Raw genomic sequence first — 12,920 nt, forward strand, 5'->3', positions numbered from 1 at the left:
TAAAAGGATGAAAGAGATAATCTTGTTAGAATGGAAGAAATCAATGAAAAAGTTACATTGATGATTAGTTCCTTACTAATAAAGACGTTTTCGTTTAGCAGTTAGAGTTCATGCTCTTAATTAATAAGGTATTAGATTGGGAGACTACTAAGTAATACACCTAAGTGGATTTGATAAGAAGCTTAAAGTAAATTGCAATAAGATAGAGTGCAAAGACAAACTATAAGAAGTTCAATAGTGATCCTAGTGTTGTATTCAATCATTCATGGTTCTATTGAAGTTTCTTGTGACTATAAGGTGACTTTACCTCGTGTTTGTTGGATTAGGTGTATGAGCCCATAACTATAATTGGTATGTACTTGACCTGAGAGTAGCATGGTCCATTTGGGTTGCATATCACCAGGACAATTTGATAGGATAGACTTTTGAGAAGAGGTTATTTATGATTTGTTAATATATTATAAGTTCTAATATATTAATATGAAATCATATTATTTAATTAGTATTGATCAAGAATTTATTTGGAATTAATTTTGTGATCAAAAGAGACTAATTAAATATATGGGGATTGATTTGCTAAATCATTCATTCTTATGGTGTGGGCCAATGATCCATGATTCCTTAGGTTGGGCTAAACCAATGTTACAACCCATGGATGATCCATGGGGGTTTAAGCCCATGGAGCCTAAGGAACATGGAAGGTCATGCACATTAGGGTATACATGGTGTAACCCTAATCTTGCCACATTATATAAGAAGCCCTTAGCATCCAAAGTGGGCTACTAGATACATTAGTGATCCTTGGAGTTCCATGAGCCGATTTTGGTGCAAGAAATACTCTCTCAAAAGTATCCTTTGTCCTAGGTGTGTTCTGATTCCATTTGAGGTGCAACACTTAGGGTACTAAGTTCTTAAAGGCCAAACTCAAGAAGTTCTACAAGCTACAACAAAGAGGTAATTATATAACTCATTTCTATGTTGATTATGTCAATTATATGCTAGTTGTAGGCTTAATGCTTTGGAAACAATATTGCATGTATAATTAGAGAAAACATAGATCCAAAGCATTTAGGGTTGTATGTGCACCATAGGATGTTGTAGTATATTAAAACTCATCAGTGGTATTAGAGCCTAGGATTGTTTTCCACTATACTTGATGTTTTATTGGTTTTCAAAGTAAAAAATTCGAATTTTCTGCCTTCTGCCTAGTGAACTTGCCGAGTCCACTGGGTGACTCGTCGAGTTAGCCATTTAAAGAGGGTACACTCCGAGTCCACTGGGGGACTCGCCGAGTCCACTTAGAAAAATTCTGACTCGACGAGTCCAGTTCATGTACTCGCCGAGTTGGTGCTCCAGTGGGCAATTTTTCGAGTTTTTTGGCCTGTTTTGGATTAGAATCATTACCACAAAATGTTTTAGTTCATAAAATTTGATTTTGTTGATATGGTAATGTTTATATTCATCCAAATAAAATATAATTATGAAAGTTTCATGATTTGTATTAGTTTATATGATTAGGCTAATTTCTTGAAACTTGTTTGATATGAATTATCTTAACTTATGAGTTTAACTAGATCATAGGCAAATTGTTTGATTTGGTTAGTTGGAATTTTTGATCTAATTGTTTTTGGTGAAATCCATAACTTTTCCTCAAGTTATGGAAAGTGAAAAGTCTCATTTTTAAATGTCATCATAAAATGGTTTTAAGTCTTCCCTAACTTGTCCTCAAGTTATGGAACTTGAAGAGTCTTTTACATAAATGTTTTTACGAACTCCATAACTTGTCCTCAAGTTATGGAATGTCAACAGTCTTTTCATAAAACCTATATTAAACTCATAAGTTATGTATTTGAAAAGTTTTGATAAGTTTCAAAACTTGCCCTCAAGTTTTGGAATTTGTAAAGTTTCACTTTTGAATACTTTAGTTCCAAACCCTAGAATTTTAAAAAAAGTTTAAAATTCAACCGTTATACTATTATAACATTATAGGTTTAATATTTATATATATATATATATATATATGTATAAGAACAAAGTCAGTCTTACCGTTAGTAGGCCTCATTCACGAAGCCGGTCTAATAGGGTGTATAAGGTTACTGCCTATAAAATGGCAGTTTAATGGGTGTCCACTCTCACCCACCGCTTCCTTGACTGGTGGAGGGTCGTTAGCCGAACGGGTAGGATAGGACTCTAATTCTCCCTTCATTAAAATTATAACGATAAATATAAAGTAACTAAACACTTATAAATTCCCAAATCTTAGTTACTTAGGAAAATGTGAATATGGTGCTAACCCATGAAATTGCACTTTGCATCTTGTTAAGTCGTTAATGGAGCATGTGTGGTTAACCGGCACACTAATCTGGACTGACAGTGTGTGGCAAAGGATAGCTTGATGTTAATCATAGATCAATGGAGTGTGTCTGGTTAACCGGCACATTGATTAGGTGGTTGTAACATTGGGTGTACCAAGCTAATTTGCATGGTTATTCACACCTTGTTTGTGATCCTCGGCATCCCAGTCACAAACTTGAAGGGCACAATCGAGATTTAAACATGCCATTGAAAGTTTCAATGAATCTCAAAGGATTTAGGAATTTCAATTCACTTAAAACCTAAAATTCTTTTTCGTTTTTCGTAATGGAAATTGGTAAATCATCATTTACCTACCTTCAAATATTTTGCAAATTAGATTACGGCATCCCTCTTCCAAATTGTAAAATATTGTGTTGGGTCCTAGCCTTAATATTTTATTTGGGTGTTATATTAAGGACTTAAATCAACCAACTTGAATTTCTCCCATTGTAGATGTCTAGTTCAGACAACTATGGTCTTCCCAAATCTTTTGGAACAAGCTTTCCTCTTGAAGATGATGTCTCGTGGTTGGATCGTGCAAGTTATACTTCACTTCCTCCACCTCCTCCAATACTTCTCCCTAACCCACAAGTTGAAAGACTTGAAAAATTCAGGGTCACTCAAGCCCTACTTACAATGAAACATCAAAATGGAAGGCATGTATGTACTCACGTCTTGGAGATGAAGTCACATATTGACAGGCTGAGAGTATTGGGTGTTGTTGTCTCGAGGAAGTTGGCGGTTGACTGGGTTCTTCAATCACTTCACGAGTCATATAGTGAGTTCATTAAGGACTACTATGTGACAGACCACGAAATGAGCCTTATTGATCTTATCTATTTTCTTGTTGCTACTGAATCAGCAATGATTTGGCGCACTGGAAAAGCAAATTTGATTGGAAGATCTACTCCCCAAACTTCCATGGTCATTGAAAATGGAAACATTAGAAGTCCAGAAAAGATTTCTCTTTCCAAGGGAAAGAGAAAGGCTAAGTCTGAGATTGTCCCGTGTACCATTCCCAAAGAGTCTAGGTAGAATCAAAAAGTTTGACTCTGCTTCAGGTAAGTCTACTGTCTAACTCTATTAAGTTCCTAATTGTTGATTCTTAATACATGATGTGACAAGGTTGCATTTTGATGTTTTGTAGGATCATGCAAATGGAAGGAAGCTTAAAGGAAGAGTATGTTGAATCTGATCGCGAAGATGGATTTCAATCGCATGGTTCGAAGATCGGATTTTTGAGCTGCTTCTTAGGAGTTATGATAGATTTCTAGGAAATATGTAATAACATAGTTTTCATTTGTAATTGCATTGTAAGGAAAGGTTTTTTTTCGAATTTTATAGATAAATAAAATCTTGTTTTTATTTTATTATATCTCCTTACAATGGCATTTGTGAAAAATGATGTTTCTATGTTTCTATGTTAGCAATATGAATTTGATTCTTTTGTTTGTGGTAGTGTCGAGTATTTGCCAAATAAGGAAAGATTCTCATCACCCAAGTTTCAATTGGACAGAAACTTGGAATCATGCAAGTTGTATTATATGATGAATGAGAATTTTCATCTTTGGTAAATTAAGACTAATTCCTTGTTCACATGTATATGTGAGTCAAGTGAAGGACTATGGGATCGGGTACACTAGGTGTTCGCAGGTCAAGATTCACCACAAATATCAATAAGACTATTCGTCGTGATTTACTAAAGTTTAGTAAACATGGTTATGCTTACAAGTTTAAGTATAATTCTGAAACATTGGAAAAGGTTCAATGTATGGCAGAACGAATGAGAAAAATAAAATTAGGCAGAAAGATAAAAGTTTCTCCAATCTGAAAAGATGGAAGAGTACTTTAGTATCATGTTTTATGATCAGCTTAAAGTTTATGGAAAAACCATATCACAATTGATCCTCTAAAGACATCTTAGTGCATTTGTATGGCTAAGAAGAGGAATCGTGAATTGTTGAAATAATTTAAATCAAGAAGATGAGTCATACTTCGTTCCCAAAACAAGTCTTAGATTCATACTCCAAGATTGTAACCTTGAGTGACATAATCTTAAGAAAGGTTTAAAACACTTATCAAATGTAGAGTAAAAGTTTTCTACTCTTGTACATTTGAAATTGGTAAGTTGTGATGTTTTGGATAAAACAAAGACCAACTAAGGCCAATTGTGTGAAGTGTTTGTCTTGATTAGAATCCGCACTAACTCTTAAATATTGGTTTTTCAAGTTATGTTCCTTGACAAAGTGAATCATATATGTCAAGAGGTCAGTGGGAGTCTTAAAGATCTTGACAAGTTTCAAGAACTAATCAAGAATAAACCTAATGTTTATCACTAGCACACGACTTGAGGTTTATAACCTATCGTGTTGGCATATTCTTATTTGTATGCCCATTCCAGTTAAAGTTGACTATGCATGTGAGTTCTATGAGTTCTCAGTTGTTTGCATAACTACTAGGAAGCAATGGTAGGCCCTTGTGCTGTCAGGTGGCAAGAAATTAAGATTGAACAAGTTCAGTCCATATGAGTTTGGATTTGTCACTAACCATGTCTTGTGATTATGGTCATGACAAATTCACATGGATAGGAACACATACACCATAAAATCTAAGTGTCAAAGGTTTCTCTTCGATTCATGAAAATGATTGTGAGGAAACGCTTTCACTAAGTAGATTTTAAGGAGATAGAAATTGTGATATTTGCATTCTCAAATTCAATTATGATTACGGCATCCCTCTTCATAATTCGAATTGTGAGAAATGGCAAGGGTCTAAACATTTCAGACTTATGGCTGTAAGTTCTAAAATTGATAAGACACACATGTGAGCTATCCAAGGAAACGTGTATGGTTTTGAGAAGCCTAGATAAAGTCTTATCGAAGCATCTTGTATCAGAAATCTGAACTTTGGTAATGAAAGTAAAAAATATTTATTTCTAGAAGTCCATCTGATTTCTGAATACATGTCAAAGCTAGTGGGAGTATAAGTGTTATGCTAATAATAATTTTTATGCTAGTAGGAGCATAATTATTATGGTAAGTGTTGCAAGTTAGCAATGTTAATTATAGAAAACAAAGGTTTCAATTCGCAAAGTTGCAAGGTTTGAAAAGTTGTTTTTCTATAATTAAGGGAGAGGGATTTATACTTCATTTCAATTCGAAAAGCTTAGATTGAGATTTTAATCAAATTTAGTCAAATATATATGAATGTTATGTTGGAATGGTTCAACATAAGGAAATTATATATATGGAAATGTTAATTGTGTTCTCAAATTTGATTATGATTATGGCATCCATCTTCATAATCAAAATCATGAGAACATGGCAAATAGAAATATTATAGCAAAAGACCGATTAAGCATCATGTCTTTATGTTAGACATTATGAATCGTGTCCAATATACTTCGGATATAGGATCGATTGCATATGCTATAATATTCTCGTGTTCTAAATTTCCGAATGCCTAGGGCGTTTAGAGGGAAAAAGGAATAGAATCGGATATGACTAAAGTGGTTGAACAACTGTTAAGGACAATCTAAGGTTCGCCAAGGATTGGTCGCTTAAGAACAGTTGGAAGTATAGTAATGGAAGGACCATACTGCCATTATTATTAATAGACAGGAGTCTATTAATAATGAGTCATCGTATGGCAAATATGGAATGTTTCCATATTGGGAGTTGAAGAATAGATGGAAAAGTTAGAAACTTTTATGCAAGAAGGATGTTCAAAGGAATGTACTTTGAATTTGAGACTTCATTTCCATGGAATTGTCTTGTAACAATCTCCACAGGAATATTTTGTAATATCATTGGTCAAGTCTCTGTGACTTTTGGCACCTAGACATTACAAAAGAATCTTTGCATGATAGTTTAGAATCTAACACTTTCTACCAGTGACAAGAATTTGGAATTCTTACACTTACAATAAGGATTTGGAATTTTGAAATGAGCATCATTGAAATGTTTTTCAATTGATCTATTTCACAAAGTAAGGACCATAGACAAACATAGTGTGCATGCTTGGTGCATGGCATAACTATTATTTAGACAAACATAGTGTGCATGCTTGGAGCATGGCGTAACTATTGTTTTAATTCAAGTATTAAGTTGATTATATGAAACATTATACAATAAATAATGAGTAATCAATATGGCACTCAAAAGTTTTGGGACCATATAGGATTAGTATTATTCTTGTGTTTCACTTTGCATGTTTTGACTTCCGAATAACTAGGTTATTCAAACCATCCACAGTCGATCATATTTTGAAAGTAGGTATTGAGGCAAGACTGTCATGAATGGGTCTGTAGTTTGTCTAGGACAAGGTGGCTACAGTGTTCATGAGTACTCCTGGAATAAGATTCGAGTATTGGATTCAACCCACGCTCATCTGAATCACTTCATGGATTTTATCACGAGTGATTGTGAGATGATAATATCTTATATTCTTGAAACAGAGACATGTGAGTTGTAGTTGCGAGTCGGTTGCACATTGACATATGTAAACGCACCAGTAACTTGGTGTTATAAAACACATCACTGTGTGTAATTTGATGAGTAAGTACAAGAAAGCATTTGGGTCAAACTTTATCCGTTCCTTTTACCTCATGTGGATAAAAGCGATATATGTGGGCCCCTCGATGATTTAGTGATGACACCCCTAAGTGCTTGGCCAAGCCTGGACTGATTTGATTTGTTCAATTAGTCGGTCGTCATAAATCGGAAATCGGAAAACAATAGATGGATAGAGAGAATGATTATAATCCATGTATCAGTGCATATGATATCTAGAATGAAGGAATATATGATCCCTTATCTAATGGACGCGCCATTGACTAGGTCAGAGTTCGATAGCGACTTTTAAGAGCTACGATTGCTAGTCGGGTTGTGGAGTCATACTTGCAATAATAGTTATTAGATTTATCCAAGTGGGAGACTGTTGGATTAGGTGTCTAAGCCCATAACTATAATTGGTATGTACTTGACCCGAGAGTAGCATGGTCCATTTGGGTTGCATATCACCAAGACAATTTGATAGGATAGACTTTTGAGAAGAGGTTATTTATGATTTGTTAATATATTATAAGTTCTAATATATTAATATGAAATCATATTATTTAATTAGTATTGATCAAGAATTAATTTGGAATTAATTTTGTGATCAAAAGAGACTAATTAAATATATGGGGATTGATTTGGTAAATCATTCATTCTTATGGTGTGGGCCAATGATCCATGATTCCTTAGGTTGGGCTAAGCCAATGTTACAACCCATAGATGATGCATAGGTGTTTAAACCCATGGAGCCTAAGGAATATGGAAGGTCATGCACATTAGGGTTTACATGGTGTAACCCTAACCTTGCCACACTATATAAGAAGCCCTTAGCTCCAAAGTGGGCTACTAGATACACTAGTGATCCTTGGAATTCCATGAGCCGATTTTGGTGCAAGAAATACTCTCTCAAAAGTCTCCTTTGTCCTAGGTGTGTTCTGATTCCATTTGAGGTGCAACACTTGGGTCACTAAGTTCTTAAAGGCCAAACTCAAGAAGTTCTACAAGCTACAACAAAGAGGTAATTCAATAACTCATTTCTATGTTGATTATGTCAATTATATGCTAGTTGTAGGCTTAATGATTTGGAAACAATATTGCATGTATAATTAGAGAAAACATAGATCCAAAGCATCTAGGGTTGTATGTGCACCATAGGATGTTGTAGTATACTAAAACCCATCAGTTTTTGGATCCCAAATTACATTAAATCACATGGTAAATTCTCAGTAAGTACCTTCACGAATCTGAGCACATCATAGTCAACTAAAGAGAATCTTGTTGATTCATAGATTCAAACTAAAGGCCAAATCAAGGTTAATAGTCACATAAAGATCTAGTGTCCTTATACTTTCATGTGTATTAAATTGAGCATTTTAGTTTTAGCTTGTTTAATTTAGGAACTGATGCAGTATAGGTCTCTATTTAATTTGACGATTATTAGGTGGAGAACTTAATATTCTATGGAGATTGGTCATTTCATTTAGGATATTATTGTGTTCCAGCTTACATGTTCATAATCACATCCAGAATAATATATTATTCAAACTTCCACAATCATTCCTACTCTTAGGAGATAGTAGTGACATAAGATAGTCATAGTATTGGTATATTGTTCATAGAGATGATTATAGCTAAGTCTTGCGACCAGTACTGATGAGTACATGAAAATGGAGATTTTAAGTATTGGAGTAACCACACTTAAATATTACTTCATGGATATTGTCATGAGTAAATTAAGATGACTAGATTTCTTATTCTTCAAATGGAGATGCATGAGGTTTTGTCCTACAATCTGTTGTATCTTGGTTTTTCACCAACGTTGTCTGTAACTTGCAACTATATAGGATTTAACTAGATATTGCATGAGGAATAGCATACACCTATGTAGTCAAAGTTTTCTTTATCCTTCTGCCGGAAATAGAGAAGTCAATATCTCTAGGCCCCTCGGTGATTTGGTGTTGATGTCTAAAGTACTTGGTCGAGTCCTGAATGAAACTAATGTACTCAATCTAGTAGTTAGAAGCAGTTGTCATAAATCTATGTTGGGAAACATAATATTAAATTATGAGATTGACTATTATCCATGACTTGACTTCATAAAGATATCAAGAAGACCAACGAAATTTGAAGTCACTAGTCTTAGAGCTGTATATAGCAAAGTTGCTATAAGTACAGTAGTTGTGTTGGACTGCCACTCACTGCTATTCCTACTAAGTATTGGACATGTCAATTGTTAAAGTCTAAGTGCAAATGCGAGCTGATGGAGAATAGTGCACATAGCCATACCAAGCCTGGTAATATTACTATAAGTAGAAGTGTCCCTTTAGGTTATATGCAAGAAGAAAATAAAGTAGAACTGAAACGATAATTATTTGATGGATTTATTTTGTTAATTAGTTAACTTTTTAATTAATTAATAGTAAATAAAGGAATATGAAATATTCCAGAATGATTTGAATACCAAATATAATCACGATTATATTTGGTAATTATCTTTAGGGCTTCAAACCACTTCCGTATAAATAAAGGGGTCAAATCTCGGTTTTGGTAGGATGACAACTTAGCCATCTCACTCCAAAAGTCAGAAGCCTTAGGAAAAACCCTAGAAAACCCATGGGCTCCATGTCACGAAATGACACCTCTTCTGTTATGTCGTGAAGATGAACAGTGTCATCGATTTGAGCTTGTGTCGTATTGCTTCGTGGTTGGGTGTTCATAACTATTGGAGTTTTGCTTCTTGGGTGCGATTACAAGAGAGGAACTCTACTTTGGGTTCTCTAGTCCATTCATTCGGATTGTCCAAAGAAGAATTCTACGATAAAGTCAAAGGTATGCTTTTCATTCTATTAAGTTCTAAATAAATTGCATATATTAGTTGAGTTTAGATCCTATTGTTTCGAGTGTTAGGTCATTTTTGTTTATTGTTTTCGTTGCACTATGTTTGATCTAATGAGGCTCGAAACCCATCAGGATACACATAGAGAGATGCTAGCTTAGATCTTTTCCATATTCTTCGATATTCTAGCCTCCCCTTGAGGATTCAAAGGACTACAAAGGTTGTCATACCTTTTCCACCTCTATGATTTTGTTTTCTTTACAATCTTTGCAAGTAGATCCTTTGGTGGGAATATAACTAGTTTTATGTTCAAATTTTAAGTCTTTCATTACTAATCTTGTGTTTTAGAAACAATTTTTGAATAAAATTCCAACAATCATGCCTTCGCCTTCCCATGATCAAAAGAAGTACCTGAAAACATTTAATCAGCAACTATAACCACAAAGCTTAGTGAGTTTCATAAAATACCACATACAACATCTATTAATATTCATAACAAATGTCTATTTCAATATCAAGGGGTATGTTTCAACCCAATATGTCTATTTCAACTTACATGTATGTTTAGCGGACATGTCTATTTCAACCAAAAGGGGTATGTTTCAACACAACTTGTCTATTCAACCAACATGTTTGTTTCAACCAACATGTTTGTTTCAACCAACATGTCTATTTCAACCGACAAGTTTGTTTCATCTGACATGTCTATTTCAACCAAAAGTTGTATATTTCAACCCAATAGGTCTATTTCTACTAACAGGTTTGTTTCACTTGGCATAAGATACAAGTATATAAGCAATATCCTAATAGTCTAACTATGCATACACTCATGTCATAACAATTATGTTATAAGTAATACAGTGCGATAACTCACATGAACTCAACAATAGAACTCAACAACAACCTATGAACTGAAAAATCTAACAAAACCCACCTAATATCAATCTGAGACCAGTCCTTAGTCGAATATCCAATTCCATATAACTTTGACCAAAAGTCAATAGTGAAAGACAATGATCATCACACCGTGACCAGCTTCTGGTCACGTCGTGATCATTAAACGACAAAATAATGAAGAAAAGCTTAAAGTTGCATCATAAACCAAAGGTTGTCGCGCCACTAAATATGCCTTAAAATCCTTCCTTATTAAGGATTTAATACTTTGACTCTAGAACCCCAAATCTTGGATCTGACTTTTCTAAATGATTTAGCGGATAAAGTTTCCAACTTTATCCGTTCCCATGAAGAAAACTCTTCAAAAATCTAACTCAAACCTAAGGATTACAGATAGATTTATTTTATTTACTTCTTTTAATAGTTTATTTTAGCATATTTTATTCTATTTTTAGTTCATTTGCATGCATATTTTCCCTTTTGGTATTTTACGTCTATTTCAGGTACTTTCTAGGTTTGTGAGAATGATTGTAGATTTTCGAAGACCAACAAAATGAGAGGGATCAAAAGTTGCGCGATGGAAAGTGGACATGATGCAGAAAGGAACTTGTGGGCTTGATATTGACTTCAAGTAATGATTTTTGGGCTAGTGGTTCTTGAAAGAAAGAAGAAGGCAAACAATTGAGCTAATCATCGATGACTTTGCGATTATTAATCTTGGATGTTTACACAAGTTATGAGAGTATTGGTTGATCAAGAGATGACGTTTTATGTCGAGATTGGAGCATCGAGAAAGACAATGAGTTGATAATTAAAAAGGAAGAGAACTAGGCCAGTGAGTTAATGCATTACAGGCCCTGATGGGTTTTGGAAAGATAAAAACCATCGTTTTTATAAAACAATTTTAAGAAAGACAACGAAAGACTAAATTAACAAGTTTATTTTCTGATCATTTTAAAAAACCACCATGAGGATCCAAATACATGAACTAGAAAGAGTATGACAACCATATAATGTCTAGAACTACAAGCTTTGAAGACTTTGATCCCACTTGGATTTGGGGAGTTGATGAAGATGGAAAAAATTCAAGGATAGAGTTTCTCTATAATGATCCGCTAATAAGAATAAGCCACCAAGAATGCTAGTTGTCCATCTTGTATGAAGTACTTCTTAATCCTTTAAGTTCTATATACAATTAATCACTAAAGGAGAAGCATTTCAATGTACCAAATCTTCACTAACTTCAAAAGACAAGAAGAAGAAGATAAGGGAGAGTCTACAATTCTTGTAGAGATAAAAGAAGATCATAAGATGTAAAACGAACAACAAAATGAAAGCCTTACACTCTCTTTTTTAGGTACATGCAAGAAGTTAGGAACCCCCCATAAAAGAAAACATGGCCTAAAGGAAGAAGTCTTAGATGTGTAAGTGTTTTCTTCACAAGCAACATTACCCCACCACCACATACCTACACTTTTGAACTTTAAATGGTTAAAGCATGGCGGTCTTCTACTAACAATTATATACAAGTATGTACATGTTTTGTTTATATAACTAGCTTTATATAAATAGAGTACAAATGGTCCAAAAAGATGTACACAACATATAAATCATACATTATGAGTTTATCGGTTGTTTTTCTCTCTCAGAAAATAGTACTTCAATAAATAATAATTATTCCTTAATTAATTAAAAGAGTTGAATTTACTTATTATCAATGTTGCAAAAATCGTCCTTGGCGGCCGATTAATCGCTTGGCGGCCTTGAACCGATTACGATTAGGGAGCTTGGCGGAAATTGGTTAAAATCGGTCAAACTCGGGCTTGGCGGTCATTGGCAGTCCTTAGCGGTCTTGGCGGGAAAAATTGTAATCTTAAACCCTAAGACAAAAAAATGAAGCGTAGTTCTATATTTATAAAACTAGTGAAGTGTATATTTTCCGTAAATCTAAAATAATGTTGTTAATCCCTATGTCAGTCGTTACAACCATGCTTAATGTGACTGATATGCCTGTCATGACGTTCTTCAAGCTTTGGTTTCGGTAAGATAATTGTCACCCTAGACTAGCCCCGTCTAGCTGTAGCGAACAGCTCAGGTGTGGGGGTGTCAACCCCATATAGATCTATACACAATTACCTCGCTCTCCCTCCAGGAGACTCTAGTTATAACTACAGGACTTACGGTGTACGCTAGGTAGGTACGGTGAAGGAAAGTGTCTCACTAGAGCATTAACGGAATTACGCAAAATTTCGAGTCCCTTTATCGATTAAGGAAATAAC

Source organism: Lactuca virosa, chromosome 1, assembly GCF_052849685.1.
Source record: "Lactuca virosa cultivar CGN04683 chromosome 1, Lactuca_virosa_CGN04683_v6, whole genome shotgun sequence".
NCBI lineage: Eukaryota > Viridiplantae > Streptophyta > Magnoliopsida > Asterales > Asteraceae > Lactuca > Lactuca virosa.